At 41.8% G+C, this 14509-nt stretch overlaps 1 long non-coding RNA gene across 2 annotated transcripts in view; it reads right to left on the reverse strand.

Annotated features, from left to right (window-relative positions):
* The window catches only part of LOC144238798 (uncharacterized), a 42529-nt gene extending 28235 nt beyond the window's left edge, over positions 1 to 14294 (reverse strand). For both annotated transcript variants that reach the window (XR_013337213.1, XR_013337212.1), the window contains exon 1: positions 13719 to 14294. This is a non-coding gene — a long non-coding RNA (uncharacterized LOC144238798). The remainder of the gene's footprint in view (positions 1 to 13718) is intronic.
* Positions 14295 to 14509: the final 215 nt, after the last annotated feature.

Below are 14509 nucleotides of genomic sequence, written 5' to 3' on the forward strand. Positions count from 1 at the left end.
TTATCCGGAGGTTAATTATGACTCAAAAGAAGATTCCTGTTTACACATAACCAAGATAGTAGTAAAGGAATCTGGCAGCATGAATATCTACAGAAGATATTTTTGGTGATGTGTGGTCAACATGGGTGAGATTGACCAAATAAGAAGGCTCTAGGCATGCGACTTTATTTTTTTATGGGCATTTAAAAATATTTATTTTGAGAGAGAAAGAGAGCATGCGCACAAACAGAGGAGGGGCAGAGAGAGAGGAAGACAGAGGATCTGATCTCTGCCTTGACAGCAGAGAGCTCGATATAGGGCTGGAACTCATGAACCACCAGATCGTGACCTGAGCTCGAGAGTTGAACCCAACTGAGCCACCCAGGTGCCCCTCTAGGCATGTAACTTTGAATTCTTTCCGTTGAAAAATATTACATGTTACCTAATAGACTGTGAAGAAATTAAAAGATATTAGAATTTGGCAGGTGGCCAACGTTCTCATGATTGGAAAGAATAGGCCATCGAGCCCCCTCCTCTGGCCTTTGAGTTTGTTAACTCCTCATCTATGGGGATGGGGGGAGGGAGGAGGTGCTTTGACTTTAAGTCTTACCTGGGAAAGCATTTCTGACAAACAAAATCAGATGACACCAAAGAGGTCCAGTGAAAGACTGATTCAGCCCCCAGCATGTATCACAGTTATCAACGACATGGTCAGGTTTGTGCTCTCCAGCCAGAGGTCAGTGCTGTCCTGCTCAGAAACGGTGCCCTGGCTCTTCCCCTCAGCCTCCTTCCTCAGTGGTAGCAGCTTCTGCAGGATTCTCCAAGATTAAGCCTCTGACGCCCCTCGCACCAAGAAGGAGCTGCGTTAGCAACTGCAAGACCTGAAGGTGGAGCTGTCCCAACCGTGCGACCGCGAAGTGGCAGGCTCGCCAGGATCCGAGGTGTTGACAAATAACAGGGCCCATGTATTCGCTGTCATGAGCCGGACTCAGAAAAAGAACCTCCAGAAAGTCTACAAGGGAAAGAAGTACAGGCCCCTGGATCTGCGGCCGGGAAAGGCCAGGTGCGGTGCGCGGCCTGATGAACAAGTCAAGAGAACCTGGAGCCCAAGAAGCAGGCACTTCGGTAAGTGGTCAAGGCCTGAGCACGTCCCTCAACTAAAAGCCAAACCCACTGACAAACGACGAACCTCCAAGCACCCGCTGCGCGCCGGGCACAGAAGGTGCACGTACAAACTCTGCCCCACGTTTTTTATCTTTCTTTCATTAAGTTTATTTTGAGAGAGACACGGAGAGAGCACAAGTGGGGGAGGGGCAGAGAGCGAGGAGGACAGAGGCTCCAAAGCAGGCTCTGTGCTGACAGCAGAGCCCCATGTCGGGCTCAGAACTCACGGAACCGCAAGATCGTGCTCTGAGCAGAGGTCAGACCCTCAAGCAACTGAGCCACCAGGGTTCCCTCGCCCCCAACACGTTTTTTCCTTCTAAGATGAGGAGTGTGGAGATGTGACAAGTTCATGAGAAAGCTTTTTGTCAGGATTTTGTTTTTGTGTTTTTAATAGTAAAGTTTTGTATTTTAAACTGATCTCTGGAGGCACCTGGGGCTAGGTCAGTAAGAGGAGGCTACTCTTGGTCTCAAGGTCCTGAGTTCAAACCCACATTGGTTGTAGAGCTTACTTTAAAAAAAAAAAAAAAAGGAGTTACTTGTAGGAATTCTGTTTGTGCCTGGTCCTACTCCCCAGACAGCAGGAGTTATTTCCTTAAGTCTTTCGTCTGGAGGTTAATTCCTGGAGGGTAATTTGCACTCACTGGTTTGATCCTCCTACTAATTGAATGCAAATCTAAGGCACCATTCTGCAAAGAGGAGAAAAGGCTGGATTTGAGACCATTAAGTTCTCCTACCCAGAATATAATACCATTGCTTTCTGGGCATAACTAGTCTAATGTGGACATGAAAGGTTGACTTGGGGTGGGGTGGAGGTCTCTCTTGACGAAGAAAATGGCATTTGCAGTGGGTGTTCTGGGCCCAAATATTTGAGGCCATGCTACATGGCATTCTTAATGCAACCAAAACCTTAGAGATGCAGACTGTGCTACCAAAGAATACAAAATGCAGTGAAGTGGATCTCTATTCTTCTTCCCAAACAGGGATACATTCTTCACTGTGTTCCCAAATTTTCCAGGAAAATAATGAGCGTTTTGTGCTTTTTTTTTCAGGTCAGTGATTTTAGCCTGTTTGGTCGGAAACTCTTGCTGTAAAACCCTCTATGCTCTGGCCCTACTAAAACATCTCTGTTTTGAGGAGCCTGGGTGGCTCAGTTGATTAAGCATCTAGCTTCAGTTCAGCTCATGATCTCACCGTCTGTGAGTTGGAGCCCAGCACCGGGGTCTGTGCTAACAGCTCAGAGCTTGGAACCTGCTTTAGATACTGTGTCTCCCTCTCTCTCTTTGCCTCTCCCTTGCTCATACTCTCTCTCAAAAATAAATAAACATTAAAAAAAATTTTAAGTAAAACATCTCTTCTTGCAGCAATGGGTCAATACAAATGTGAAGTTTAGCAATTAAGCAGAAATAACTGTTTAGAGAATTCTACAGATTGATCATTGTGACCTTTCCATTTCTAGGGACAAGCAGAGATGAAATAAGACTTTTAAAGCTATTATTGTTCTGCTATGATTAGGAAAGGACTTTTTTCCTTCCCAAGTACCACAGTCATTCCAAGAGACTGAGCTCTAAGTAATCCCCGAGCATAGCCCTATGTGGAGAATTAGAAGACCGAGTCCTCTTTCAGCAGCCCCTGGTCCTAGGATGCAGACGGTCTGAATTTCCATTATAAAGGAGTAAGTTTAGTGGTTTTGTTGTGCCCCAATCACGAGTCCCCAGAGACCTCCAAGGAGCCGGCACTGATGCAAATACAAAAGGGTCTTTATTACAAGCTCGAGCAGGGGCTCACCAGCCTACCTGTGTAGTGGCAGCAAGGTGAAGCCAAGAACAATAGCGAACAGGGTTTTAAGGAGTAAGGGATGGGGGTGTTACAGTACATGTAGCATCATCACATAAGCGCCAGTTACAATTGTACAGCAGCACCCATGGTAACAGCTTTGACCATTCAGTATCTGTGAGGTGTTCATTACTTTTGGTGGGACCCAATCATGACTCTTGAGAATCCTTTGAAAATGACCAATTATGAGGTGAGTTCAAAGGGCCCACCTGGGGTTTAGGCAAGTGGTGAAAAATTGGCCAGTTTGTATCTGCAGTTCCCAGCCTTGACTCAGACCATAGGAATGTTTCTTTTTACTTTTTGATTAGCTGAACTGAGGGTGGTCCAAGGACGGCTTTAGGCTTTAATAGTCTGAGGCTTTTCCTGGCACTGGGACTGGGGCTACGTGCAGCCCGAGGTTGCTCTTAATGGAGGCCTTAATTTTTGGCTCTTCAGTTTATCTTGGCTTTCCAGCCCCAGCCCCTGGGGAGGTTGATCCTACCCAGGAAGAACTGGATTGCCATTTATAAACTCCTTTTTCTTTATTAATTTTTTAATCCTATTGCCAAAACTCCTTTGTTTGTTTCAAAAGGCTTGCAGATATAAAAGATAAGGACTTAGGGAACAAAAGTCCTTCTTGGTGGAACTTGCTTTCTCTGTGTCTTTAAAAAAACGTTTTTTGGGGGCACCTGAGTGGCTCAGTTGGTTAAACGTCTGATTTCGGCTCAGGTCATGATCTCATGGTTCGTGGGTTTGAGCCCCGCATCGGGCTCTGCGTTGACAGCTAGCTCAGAGCCTGGAGCCTGTTTCGGATTCTGTGTCTCCCTCTCTCTCTGACCCTCCCCTGCTCACGCGCTCTCTCTCTCAGAAATAAATAAAACATTAAAAAATAAATAACATTTTTTTTACATTTTTAATTGAATTATAATTAACGTACAGTGTTTTATTAGTTTTAGGTGTACAATATAATGATTCAACAACTCTATACATTTCTCAGTGCTCATCAAGAGAAGTTTCTCTTGGGTGCCTGGCTGGCTCAGTCAGTAGAGCATGTGACTCTTGGTCATTGAGTTTGAGCCCTACTTGGGGTATAGAGATTACTTAAGTAAACTGTAAAAAACAAAACAAAACAAAAACATATTTTAAAAATCTTTAAAAAAAGACAAATGTACTCTTAATCACTTTACCTATTTTTTAATTTTATCTTTTTTTTAATTTTTTTTTTAATGTTTTATTTATTTCTAGGAGAGAGAGAGAGAGAGACAGCGTGAGCAGGGGAGGGTCAGAGAGAGAGGGAGTCACAGACTGAAACAGGCTCCAGGCTCTGAGCTGGCAGTCAGCACAGAGCCTGACGCGGGGCTCAAACCCACGAACCGGGAGATCATGACCTAAGCGAAAGTCGGACGCTTAACCGACTAAGCCACCCAGGCGCCCCTATTTTTTAATTTTAATTTTTTAATGTTTATTTTTTTTTTTTTCTGCTCTTAATGTTTATTTTTGTAGGAGAGAGAGAGAGACAGAGCACAAGCAGGGGAGGGGCAGAGAGAAAGGGAGACAGACGATTGGAAGCTGGCTCTGCACTGACAGCAGAAAACCCAATGAGATCATGACCCTGAGCCGAACTCAGATACTTAACCAACTAAAAGCCACCCAGGCACCCCTATTTTTTTAATTTTTGAGGGACTTCCATATTGTTTTCCACAGTGGCTGCACCAATCTGCATTCCCATCAACAGTACATGAGTGTCCCTTTTTCTACACACATCACCAACACTTGTTATTTCTTGTCTTTTTTATTTTAGCCATTCTGGCAGGTGTAAATTGATGTCTCATTGTGGTTCTGATTTGCATTTCCCTCATGATGAGTGATGTTGAGCATTCTTAGCCATCTATATGTCTTCTTTGGAAAACTATCTATTCATGTCCTCTTTCCTTTTTTAATTGGATTATTTGGGTTTTGGTGCTGAGTTGTATAAATTCTTTATGTATTTTATATATTAACCCTCTACTGGATGTGTCATTTGCAAATGTCGTCTCCCATTCAGTGGTTGCCTTTTTGTTATTTGATCATTTCTTTCCCTCTGCAAAAGCTTTTTGTTGATGTAGTTCCAATAGTTTAATCTTGCTTTTGTTTCCCTTGCCTCAAGAGACGTACCTACAAAAACGTTTCCATGCCGATGTCAAAAGAAATTACTTCCTATGTTTTCTTCTAAGATTTTTATGGTTTCAGGTCTCACATTTGTGTCTTTTAGTCATTTTGAATTTTTGTGTATCATGTTAGAAAGTGGTCCAGTTTCATTGTTTTGCATGCAGCTCTCCAGTTTTCCCAACACCATTAGTTGAAGAAACTACCTTTTCCCCATTGCATATTCTTGCCTCCTTTGTCATAGATTAATTGATCATATGCGTGTCTGTTTATTTCTGGGCTCTCTGTTCTGTTCCATTGATCTCTGTGTCTATTTTTGTGCCAACACCATACTGTTTTGATTTATAAACTCCTTTTGTAAGGAGGGAGTGGTGGTGGCCAAGAAGGATGTCAAACTGCCAAAGCACCCCAAGTTGGCAGACAAGAACGTTCCCAAGCTTCGTGTCATGAGGGTCATGAAATCTCTCCAGTCATGAGGCTAATGAAGGAACAGTTTGCCTAAAGCCATTTCTGCTGATCCATTACCAACAAGAGAAGCCAGGATTTCCATGATTACCACCATCTGCCCCCTGAGATCTTGCCTGCCGCTTGGTGCTGCGGCCATCCTGAGGCTGATAGGCCTGCTGAAAAGTCTAGAGGGCAAGTGGCCTGTAAGACTCAACTGAGGGAAGCCAACAGAGACCACTATAGATGGAATGCTGGGTCACATTGCTGGTTCAGCAACTAAATTCCACTTTAGAGGCAATATGGTTGTCACCTTGGACAGCCGACCTAGGTTGGAGGAGACAGTGTGGAGTAAATCTTTAGCCAGAAAAAATATTTTTAAGTTTATCTTGACCTAAATTATTTAGGTTCATTTATCTATTTGTTCAAACCTTTATAATTATACAGCTTGAAAAACATAAATTCTATTTTTTACTTTCATTTATTTATACCACAATTTTTTTAAAATTTTTTTTATTTTAATGTTCTTATTTATTTCTGAGAGAAACACAGCATGAGCAGGGGAGGGGTCAGAAAGAGAGAGACACAGAATCCGAAACAGGCTCCAGGCTCTGAGCTAGCTCTCAGCACAGAGCCTGACATGGGGCTCGAACGCACAAACTGTGAGTTCATGACCTAAGCCGAAGTCCGACACTTAACCAACGGAGGCACCCAGGCGCCCCTATACCACAAATTATTATAGCTCCTTCTAGAGCCAATATCCTGTCTTATATCACAGCACATTCTAGTGCAGTGTCATGTTTACACTGTGCGCTCTCTCATTTTTGTAGATTATTTGTTAGTAGATCTTGTTTGCAACTTCGATGGTGAGAAAATGTTTGACTCAATTGTAAGGGCAAGGGTTATCACTAAGTGCCTAATGTGGTCATAGATCTAGTTGGGGCTCAGTAAATTTTTTGATGATTATAATGGCCAGTGTATTTTCTCCATTCTTTGTACTTGTTATGCATTTTTTTAATATATATTTTTTATTTATTTCTAGGAGAGAGAGAGAGACAGCGTGAGCAGGGGAGGGTCAGAGAGAGAGGGAGATACAGACTCTGAAATAGGCTCCAGGCTCTGAGCTGGCAGTCAGCACAGAGCCTGATGCGGGGCTCGAACCCACGAACCGCGAGATCATGACCCAAGCGAAAGTCAGACGCTTAACTGACTAAGCCACCCAGGCGCCCCTTGTTATGCATTTTTTAATTTATTGGACACAACCTTACTATTAGGGCTCCTACTCTTGAGTATAATAATTCCACTCTTGGAAACTTATCATAAAGGAATATTAAAAACAACTGAAAAAAACAAACAATGATTTATTTAAAGAATTATTTATAATAAACTGAACATTTTGGGACAAATTTCCAGTATGCTCATGCATGAGGAAATTATGGTATAGAATAATTACATAAACTTTCAAATTTATTTATAGTGTTTAAAATAATGTATTTGTGAATGTTAAGCTAGATAAATAAGTACAAGAATGTATGGAGTTTGATATTAATAATATAAAAATACAAAGCAGAGATCTGGAAAGAAATAGAATTTAATAGGGGAGGCTGGGTGGCTCAGTCAGTTAATCATCCGACTTCAGCTCAGGTCATGATCTCACAGTTCGTGGATTCGAGCCCCCGGTCTGGCTCTGTGCTGACAGCTAGCTCAGAGCCTGGAGCCTGCTTCAGATTCTGTATCTCCCTCTCTCTCTGACCCTTCCCCTGCTCATGCTGTGTGTGTGTGTCTCTCTCTCAGAAATAAATAAAAACATTAAAAAAAGCATTTTTTTATTATGGCTCAAGTCATAATCTCACGGTTTGTGATTTCGAATCCCACATCAGGCTCTCTGCTGTCAGTATGGAGCCCACTTTGGATCTTCTGTCTAGTCCCTATCTGTACCTTCCCCACTCCTCTCTCTTAAAAATAAATAAAACTTAAAAAAATAAAATATAATATTAGTAGAATTGCTTCTAGGTGGTAGAAAGTAAAGTGTATCTGTCAAGGTTCTTAGCTGCATACAACACAAAACTATCTTGTTTTTTTAAAGGAAAAGAAAAATGAGAATTTATTGAAAGCCCTCATGGGTTCAACAAGTCAATGGGAAAGGAACACCAAACTTAGAAGAAATGTTAAGAGTCAAGGCAGCTCTGGAAGATCAAGAAGTAGGAAGCTGTGGGGCACCTGGCTGGCTCAGCCAGTAGAACATGCAACTCTTGATCTTGAGTTGTAATTTCGAGCCCCACATTGGGTGTAGAGATTACTTTTAAAAGAAGAAGGAAGAGGAGGAGGAGGAGGAGGAGAGGAAGGAGAAGAAGAAGGTGGCGGCAGCAGTGGCTGCAGGAGACTGCCCCCATTGAACTCTATCTACCACAGCTAATGCACTCAAAACATCAGGGGCCATCTATCTAGAGTCCCAGCAGGAACATCTCTTTAGCTAACCCAAGACCATATACCTCCCTCTGGCTGCTGAAATGCCACCATTCAAGAAGGGAGATGTGTCCACCTAAGTTTCCATTGTGGAAAGCAGAGCATTGCATCTCACATGATATACAATAAAGGATTTCTCCCACATAGGAAGAGCAGTTGCAAAATGGATAACCAAAAACATGACAGAAGTCTACATTTCTTTCCTTTTTTATGTGTTCAGCACTTTACAAATCATGAAGGAACTTTTATTATGTCTGGAACCTGCTAAAATAAATGACTGTAACGTTTTTCTTCCTTATAGTATAAAGGGTGGCAGAAAAATGCCACTCCAAAATATGACTGTAGGAGTTCAGGACATGCCAACCCAAAATATGTCACTTTAGTAATCAGTTATTTTAAGCTGTAGGCTCTTGAGAAACAGCAAATGCAGTGAGAGGCTTTCTCTGAACTCCCCTTATCTGCCTAAGACAGAGCTTCCAAAAGGAACTTAGCTGTCATAAATCCCCTCCCAGAGAGTTTCATCAACCAGGGAAGACTGATTCTTATCACAGGAGAGGAGAGGAGAAGTCAGAACCACACCCAGAGGGGCACCTGGATGGCTTTGTTGGTTGAGCTGACTTTGGTTCAGGGCATGATCTTGCAGTTTGTGAGTTTGAGCCCTGCTTCGGCCTCTCTGCTGTCAGCACAGAGTCTACTTCGGATCCTCTGCCCCTCCCCCAATCACACTCTCTTTCTCTCAAAAATAAACACTTTAAAAACAGCACACACACACCCACCCAGAAAGACTGTCACAAGCTATCATATCATATATCATACAATCTGTTCTTCTAAGTGCCTATTCATCTTTCCTACAAATCATTTACTTTCCCCTAAAAGGCTTACATCCCCCCCCCCCTTTCCCTATTAAACTGATATTTAATCCTGAATTCTAAGATACATCAGGGAGTTATTCATTTTTCCCTGGGTATCTCCCATGTGTATGTGAGGCATACATTTAAAAAAATTTCTGTTTTTCTCTTGTGGTGTTAATCTGTGTTTTTATTATAGGGTCTCAACTAAGAATTCAGAAGGGTAGAGGGAAAATTATTTTTCCTCCCCTACAAGAATTATGTTAAATTATGAGGACTTTTTTCCAACCCTTAAGACATGTGTCTAAAGTTGGTATAAAATCTTTGTCAGATTAGGTAAGATTTATTCTACTCCAAGTTTGCTAAGAGTTCTTGTTTTAGGGCTGCCCAGGTGGCATAGTTGGTTAAGCTTCTGACTCTTGATCTTGGCACAGATCATATTCTCCATGGTTTGTGAGTTTGAGCTCCAAATCAAGTTCTGAGCTGATGGTGTGGAGCCTGCTTGGGATTCTGTCTCTCCTTCTTTCTGTCCTTCCCCAACTTGTGTGCGGATGCTCTCTCTCTCTCAAAGTAAATAAATAAGCTTAAAATTTTTTTAATTAAAAAAATCATAAACAGGCACAAAGATTTATCCAATTTTTTTCTCAATCAAGCTAATGATTTTTCTGTTTTAGTTCCTTAATGTGGTCGATTACATTGATAGATTTTCTATTTTTTGAACCAGTTTGGCTTTTCTAGGATAAATTACTAGATTTTGATATATGACTTTTTGTAATACCTTATTGGATTTGTTTAGCTAATGGTTTCTTTAGGAATGTGTGTGTGTGTGTGTGTGTGTGTGTGTGTGTGTGTGTGTTTACATTTGTAAGTATTTAGGGCCAGTAATTTTCTTTACACGTATTGCCCTTATCTAGTTTTTTAATCAACATTTTAGCCTTATTGGGGTGCCTGCATGGCTCAGTCGGTTAAATGTCTGACATTAGCTCAGGTATTGATCACTTGGTTAAGAGTTCAAGCCCTGTGTTGATAGCTCAGAGCCTGGAGCCTGCTTCAGATTCTGTGTCTCCTTCTCTCTCTGCCCCTCTCCTGCTTTCGCTCTCTCTCTCTCTCTCTCAAAAATAAAAGAAAAACATTAAATTTTTAAAAAATTTTAACCTTCTTATTTACTTATTTTTTTTAATAGGCTCCACGCTCAACATAGGGCTTGAACTTCAAGCCTGCTCATTCTGTCACTCTCTGTCTCTCAAAAGTAAATAAATGTTAAAAAAAATTATCTTAAAATTAAAAATAAAAAGAACTCAGTATTAAAATCAGCTAGTCCTGACATTGGTGGGGGGGGACAAATATTTGATAATCGTCTGAATTTCATTAATACTTGGCTTTAATTTACTTTTTAAAAAACCTGCAACAAATAGTTGTGATTTTAAATTTTGAAAACTAGTTGATAGACATTTTAAAGTAGGATTTATAAAAAGAACAATAATTGTACAAAACCCAAGAGGTTCTGGGTTCATTGAATGCTGCTTCTCAGTGCTGGAAACAAATACCCTGGTACGTGTGGAGATGAGAGTAATTACACTATGCTTTGTGCACCCAGGCATCCAGAATGCTAAAGCAGATTTGTGTTTACTTGTCCTTTCCTTCTGAGAATATAGAACATCATCAGAGCCCTGTGAAATATAACCAGTGAAGCTATGCTGGTATTTCTGATGAAATATGACAGAGCTATTTCCAGGAAACAGGATCTTCTCCCTCCGCATAGAAGAGAACTCGTTGCTTCCTTACTCAAGGAATCTGAAGAAGCTGCTAGTTGATAGGAAGTATATCAAGTTACTGGAAAAATGCCTTGCCTTTGGCATTCTAGTTGCTAGCTGAAAAAAGACATTGGAGACTTCATAAGCTGGAAGCTTTTACAATCAATCTCAGAAGTCTGGTGTGCCCTGCCAGGATCACTATTTTGAGCCTGTTCCTGGGCTTCCATGCCATGTTTGCGTCCAACAAGGGAAATGAAACTCTCTGCCTTTCCTTCATAACCAAGGGGATCTTTATCTACTGTCTTCCACTCCTCCTCCCCTTCTTCCATGTAGTAGTTGTGCTTCTCGGCTTGTCTTTCATTCAGTCAAGGGAAGTACGTATTGAGTGGCCTCTTGCCAAGATCCAAAACCCTGGGGAAGGTTTTTGGTGGGTTTGGCCCGTGGCACTAGTGACTACGCCCCAGTCAGTACAGTAGAGAGGAAATGTGTTTCTGGCCTCCCAAATTGGGTGTCTGAATGTATTTAAAAAACAAAAACAAAACACGGTTAAACATTGATTAGAGTCTCTAACTACCAGCACAGCCTTGTGTTTTGGAATGTTAACTACAAGCATACTGGGAGCTGGAGACACAGGCCCAGCACAGTCTATGGAGCCTATATACCTGTTCAACACTTGGAGAACTGTAATGACAAAAGGCTTTCCAAGTCCCAAATCTTAGGAAACTAAAGCAGAGAATCACAAATCAGTGACTCCCCAGGGTGCCTGGGCGGCTCAGTGGATTCAGCATCTGACTCTTGATTTTGGCTCAGGTCAAAATCTTAGAGTTCCTGGGTTTGAGCCCCGCCTCAGGCTCTGGGCTGTCAGCATAGAGCCTGCTTGGAATTCTCTTCCCTCTCTCTCTGCCCCTCCCTGGCTCTCTTTCTCTCAAAATAAAGTTTAAAAACAACAACAACAACAACAACAAATCAGTGACTCCCATATAACTTACTCTTCTACTGACCTGGAATCTATAGTTTGTTTACTCAGGTAAATGTGCTGATTTCATGCATTTCCCCTGTGTATATGTTTCTACCACAAAGGACTGACTTAGATACATTCTAAAATGTATTTAGAAAAGTTCTGATAATCCTCAGGGGCAATAGGTATTCAGAAACAGGCCCACACATGTGCCATTTGTAGGAGTGTAGATTGGTGTAACATATTGGAGGCCAATTAAGTGATAGCTATTTTAAAAACAAAACAAAACTGTGAGCAACATAAATGTCCATCGCTAAGGCTCTGGTTAAAACCTAGTAATACAAATATTGGAATAATATGAAACAATTTTTTAATGTTTATTTATTTTTGAGAGAGAGCAGGGGAGAGAGAGAGGGAGGGAGAGAGAGGATCCAAAGCAAGCTCCGTGCTGAAGCAGAGCGCCTGATGCGGGGCTCAAATTCACAAACTGCAAGATCATGACCTGAGCCAAAGTCAGATGCTTAACCATTTAACTGACTGAACAACCCAGGGGCCCCACTATGAAACAATGATTTATAATGTAGCAGATCAATTGTACCAATGTGTGAAAATGCCCAACATACACTGGATTGTAAAAATAAATAAATAAATAAAAATTAAGGGCACCTAAAATGAGGGTGGCTTAGTCAGTTAAACCTCTGACTCTTGATTTGAGCTCAGGTCATGATCTCAACATTCGTGGGTTTGAGCCCTACTTCAGGCTCTGCGCTGACAGTGCTGACAGTGTGGAGCTTGGCTGGGATTCTCTTTCTGTCCCTCGCTCTCACTCTCTCTTTCTCTCTCAAAATAAGTAAGTAAACATTTAAAAAATTACAGAATAGGGGTGCCTGAGTGACTCAGTTGGTTGAGCGTCCGACTTCGGCTCAGGTCATGACCATACGGTTCGTGGGTTCGAGCCCTGCATCAGGCTCTGTGCTGACAGCTCAGAGCCTGGAGCCTGTCAGATTCTGTGTCTCCCTCTCTCTCTGACCCTCCCCTGCTCATGCTTCTCTCTCTCTCTCTCTCAAAAATAAATAAAAACATTAAAAATATTACAGAATGCATACTATCCTAATTATGATTTCATAAATAGTATATACATATATAATATAAATATATTTGTACACAATTTTTATATTTGTTGAAGCATATATGTGTGCTTTTATATAAGCATAGGAATTTTGTAGAAGAATATGCAAGAAACTATTAATGGTGATTAACAGCTGGGATTAGGGAATCATCTTATACCCTTCTTTACTGTTGAATTTTCTTTTCTTTCTTTTTTTTAAAGTTTATTTATTTTGAGAGAGAGAGAGAGCACATGAGCACATGCAGGGGAGGGGCAGAGAGAGAGGGATAGAGAGAGAATTCCAAGCAGGCTCTGTCATGTCACTGTGGCCTGACACAGGGCTTTATCTCACGAGCCATGAAATCATGACCTGAGCCAAAATCAAGAGTTGAGTGCTAACTGACTGAGCCACCCAGGTGCCTCTATTGTTAATTTTCTTACATGAGCATGAAGTTTATCATTTAAAATAGTGATGAAGAAAAAAATTTTTGGTGCATTTAACAAGCTACCTTACTCACCACTTTAAAACGTTATTGGCCTTCCTAATGTTAAAAATCAAGAATCTCAGGGGCGCCTGGATGGCTCAGTTGGTTAAGCGTCTGACTTCGGCTCAGATCATGATCTCATGGTTCGTGGGTTCGAGTGCCGTGTCAGGCTCTGCTGATAGCCAGCTCAGAGGCTGGAGCCTGTTTCGGATTCTGTATCTCCCTCTCTCTCTGACCCTCCCCTGCTAAGGCTATCTTTCTCTCTCTCTCTCTCTCTCAGAAACAAACAAACAAACATACATTAAAAAAAAGTTACCAAAAGAAAATCAAGAATCTCAGAGTTGGATTTGTGTTTAATAAAATTCTGCCTTTTGGTGGCAGCTTTTGAGTCCCTATTGGTCATTGAGGCTACTGAATCCCCAACAAGAAACATTAGTGCATTAAGCCCTTCTACTAGTTTCTGTATTTGAGTAAATCCGTGTAATCCTCATGATTACATGAGAATGTTTCTACGGTGCTTTATAAATCACAATACACACATCCCAGTACACGTACCTTTCGTGTAGATGTTTAGATGGTGTCAAGGCATGGGGTAATCAAGTGAGAAGATACTTCGAGAGCTGTGTTTCTTAGAGAAAGGAGGACAGTTAGGTCCCAAGATGACTCTAGTATCTTCTAATCCCTCCATCTGACTTCCAGCTAGCCACTGAGAGAATTTAGACATGGGAACTGTAATTACTGGGGAAGTTTTTCCATTTTGTTGAGCCCTTTCAAATATATCTTCTTGTTTCCAAGGCATCGTTTTTTTCCTGTTCCAGTATGTTTTTGTCATTGGTTATTTATATAATGATAACAGTTATTTTTATTTTTTAAATGTGCTCACTGGTCCCTGGGAACCCTGTTGTTTTAAGGGTTACCATCAGGGGAAAGAGGCTCATGTTCTGTCCCCCAGCTGCCAGTGAGCACAGCCAGGGCCCAGCAGCGCCCAGGCTGGTGTCTGTAAGAGTGGTAACTGGCATCCCAGCCCTGGGCATCACACATTTGTAGCTCACAACAGGGCAGCTGGCATGAAGGAGGGGAACTCAGTGGAAGCAACTAGCTCTTGCCCCACCTCATATCCTGGAGGCTGCTGGGCAAAGCCCCACTGTCAGAGGTGACAAAATCAGACATCTACCCATGGAACCCAGGGAGCCATGGTGATGAGCCACGCCCCTCTGCTCAAAGCTCACAGAATGTCCTGACTGGACCATTGTCCACCCATCAGCCCAACTTTTTTAGATTTATCTTTTGAGGGCAGCAGAGAATTCCAGCTTGGATCTTGTTTTTGGACAGCGTTATTAATTCAA

Source organism: Crocuta crocuta, unplaced genomic scaffold, assembly GCF_008692635.1.
Source record: "Crocuta crocuta isolate KB4526 unplaced genomic scaffold, BGI_CrCroc_1.0 scaffold116, whole genome shotgun sequence".
NCBI lineage: Eukaryota > Metazoa > Chordata > Mammalia > Carnivora > Hyaenidae > Crocuta > Crocuta crocuta.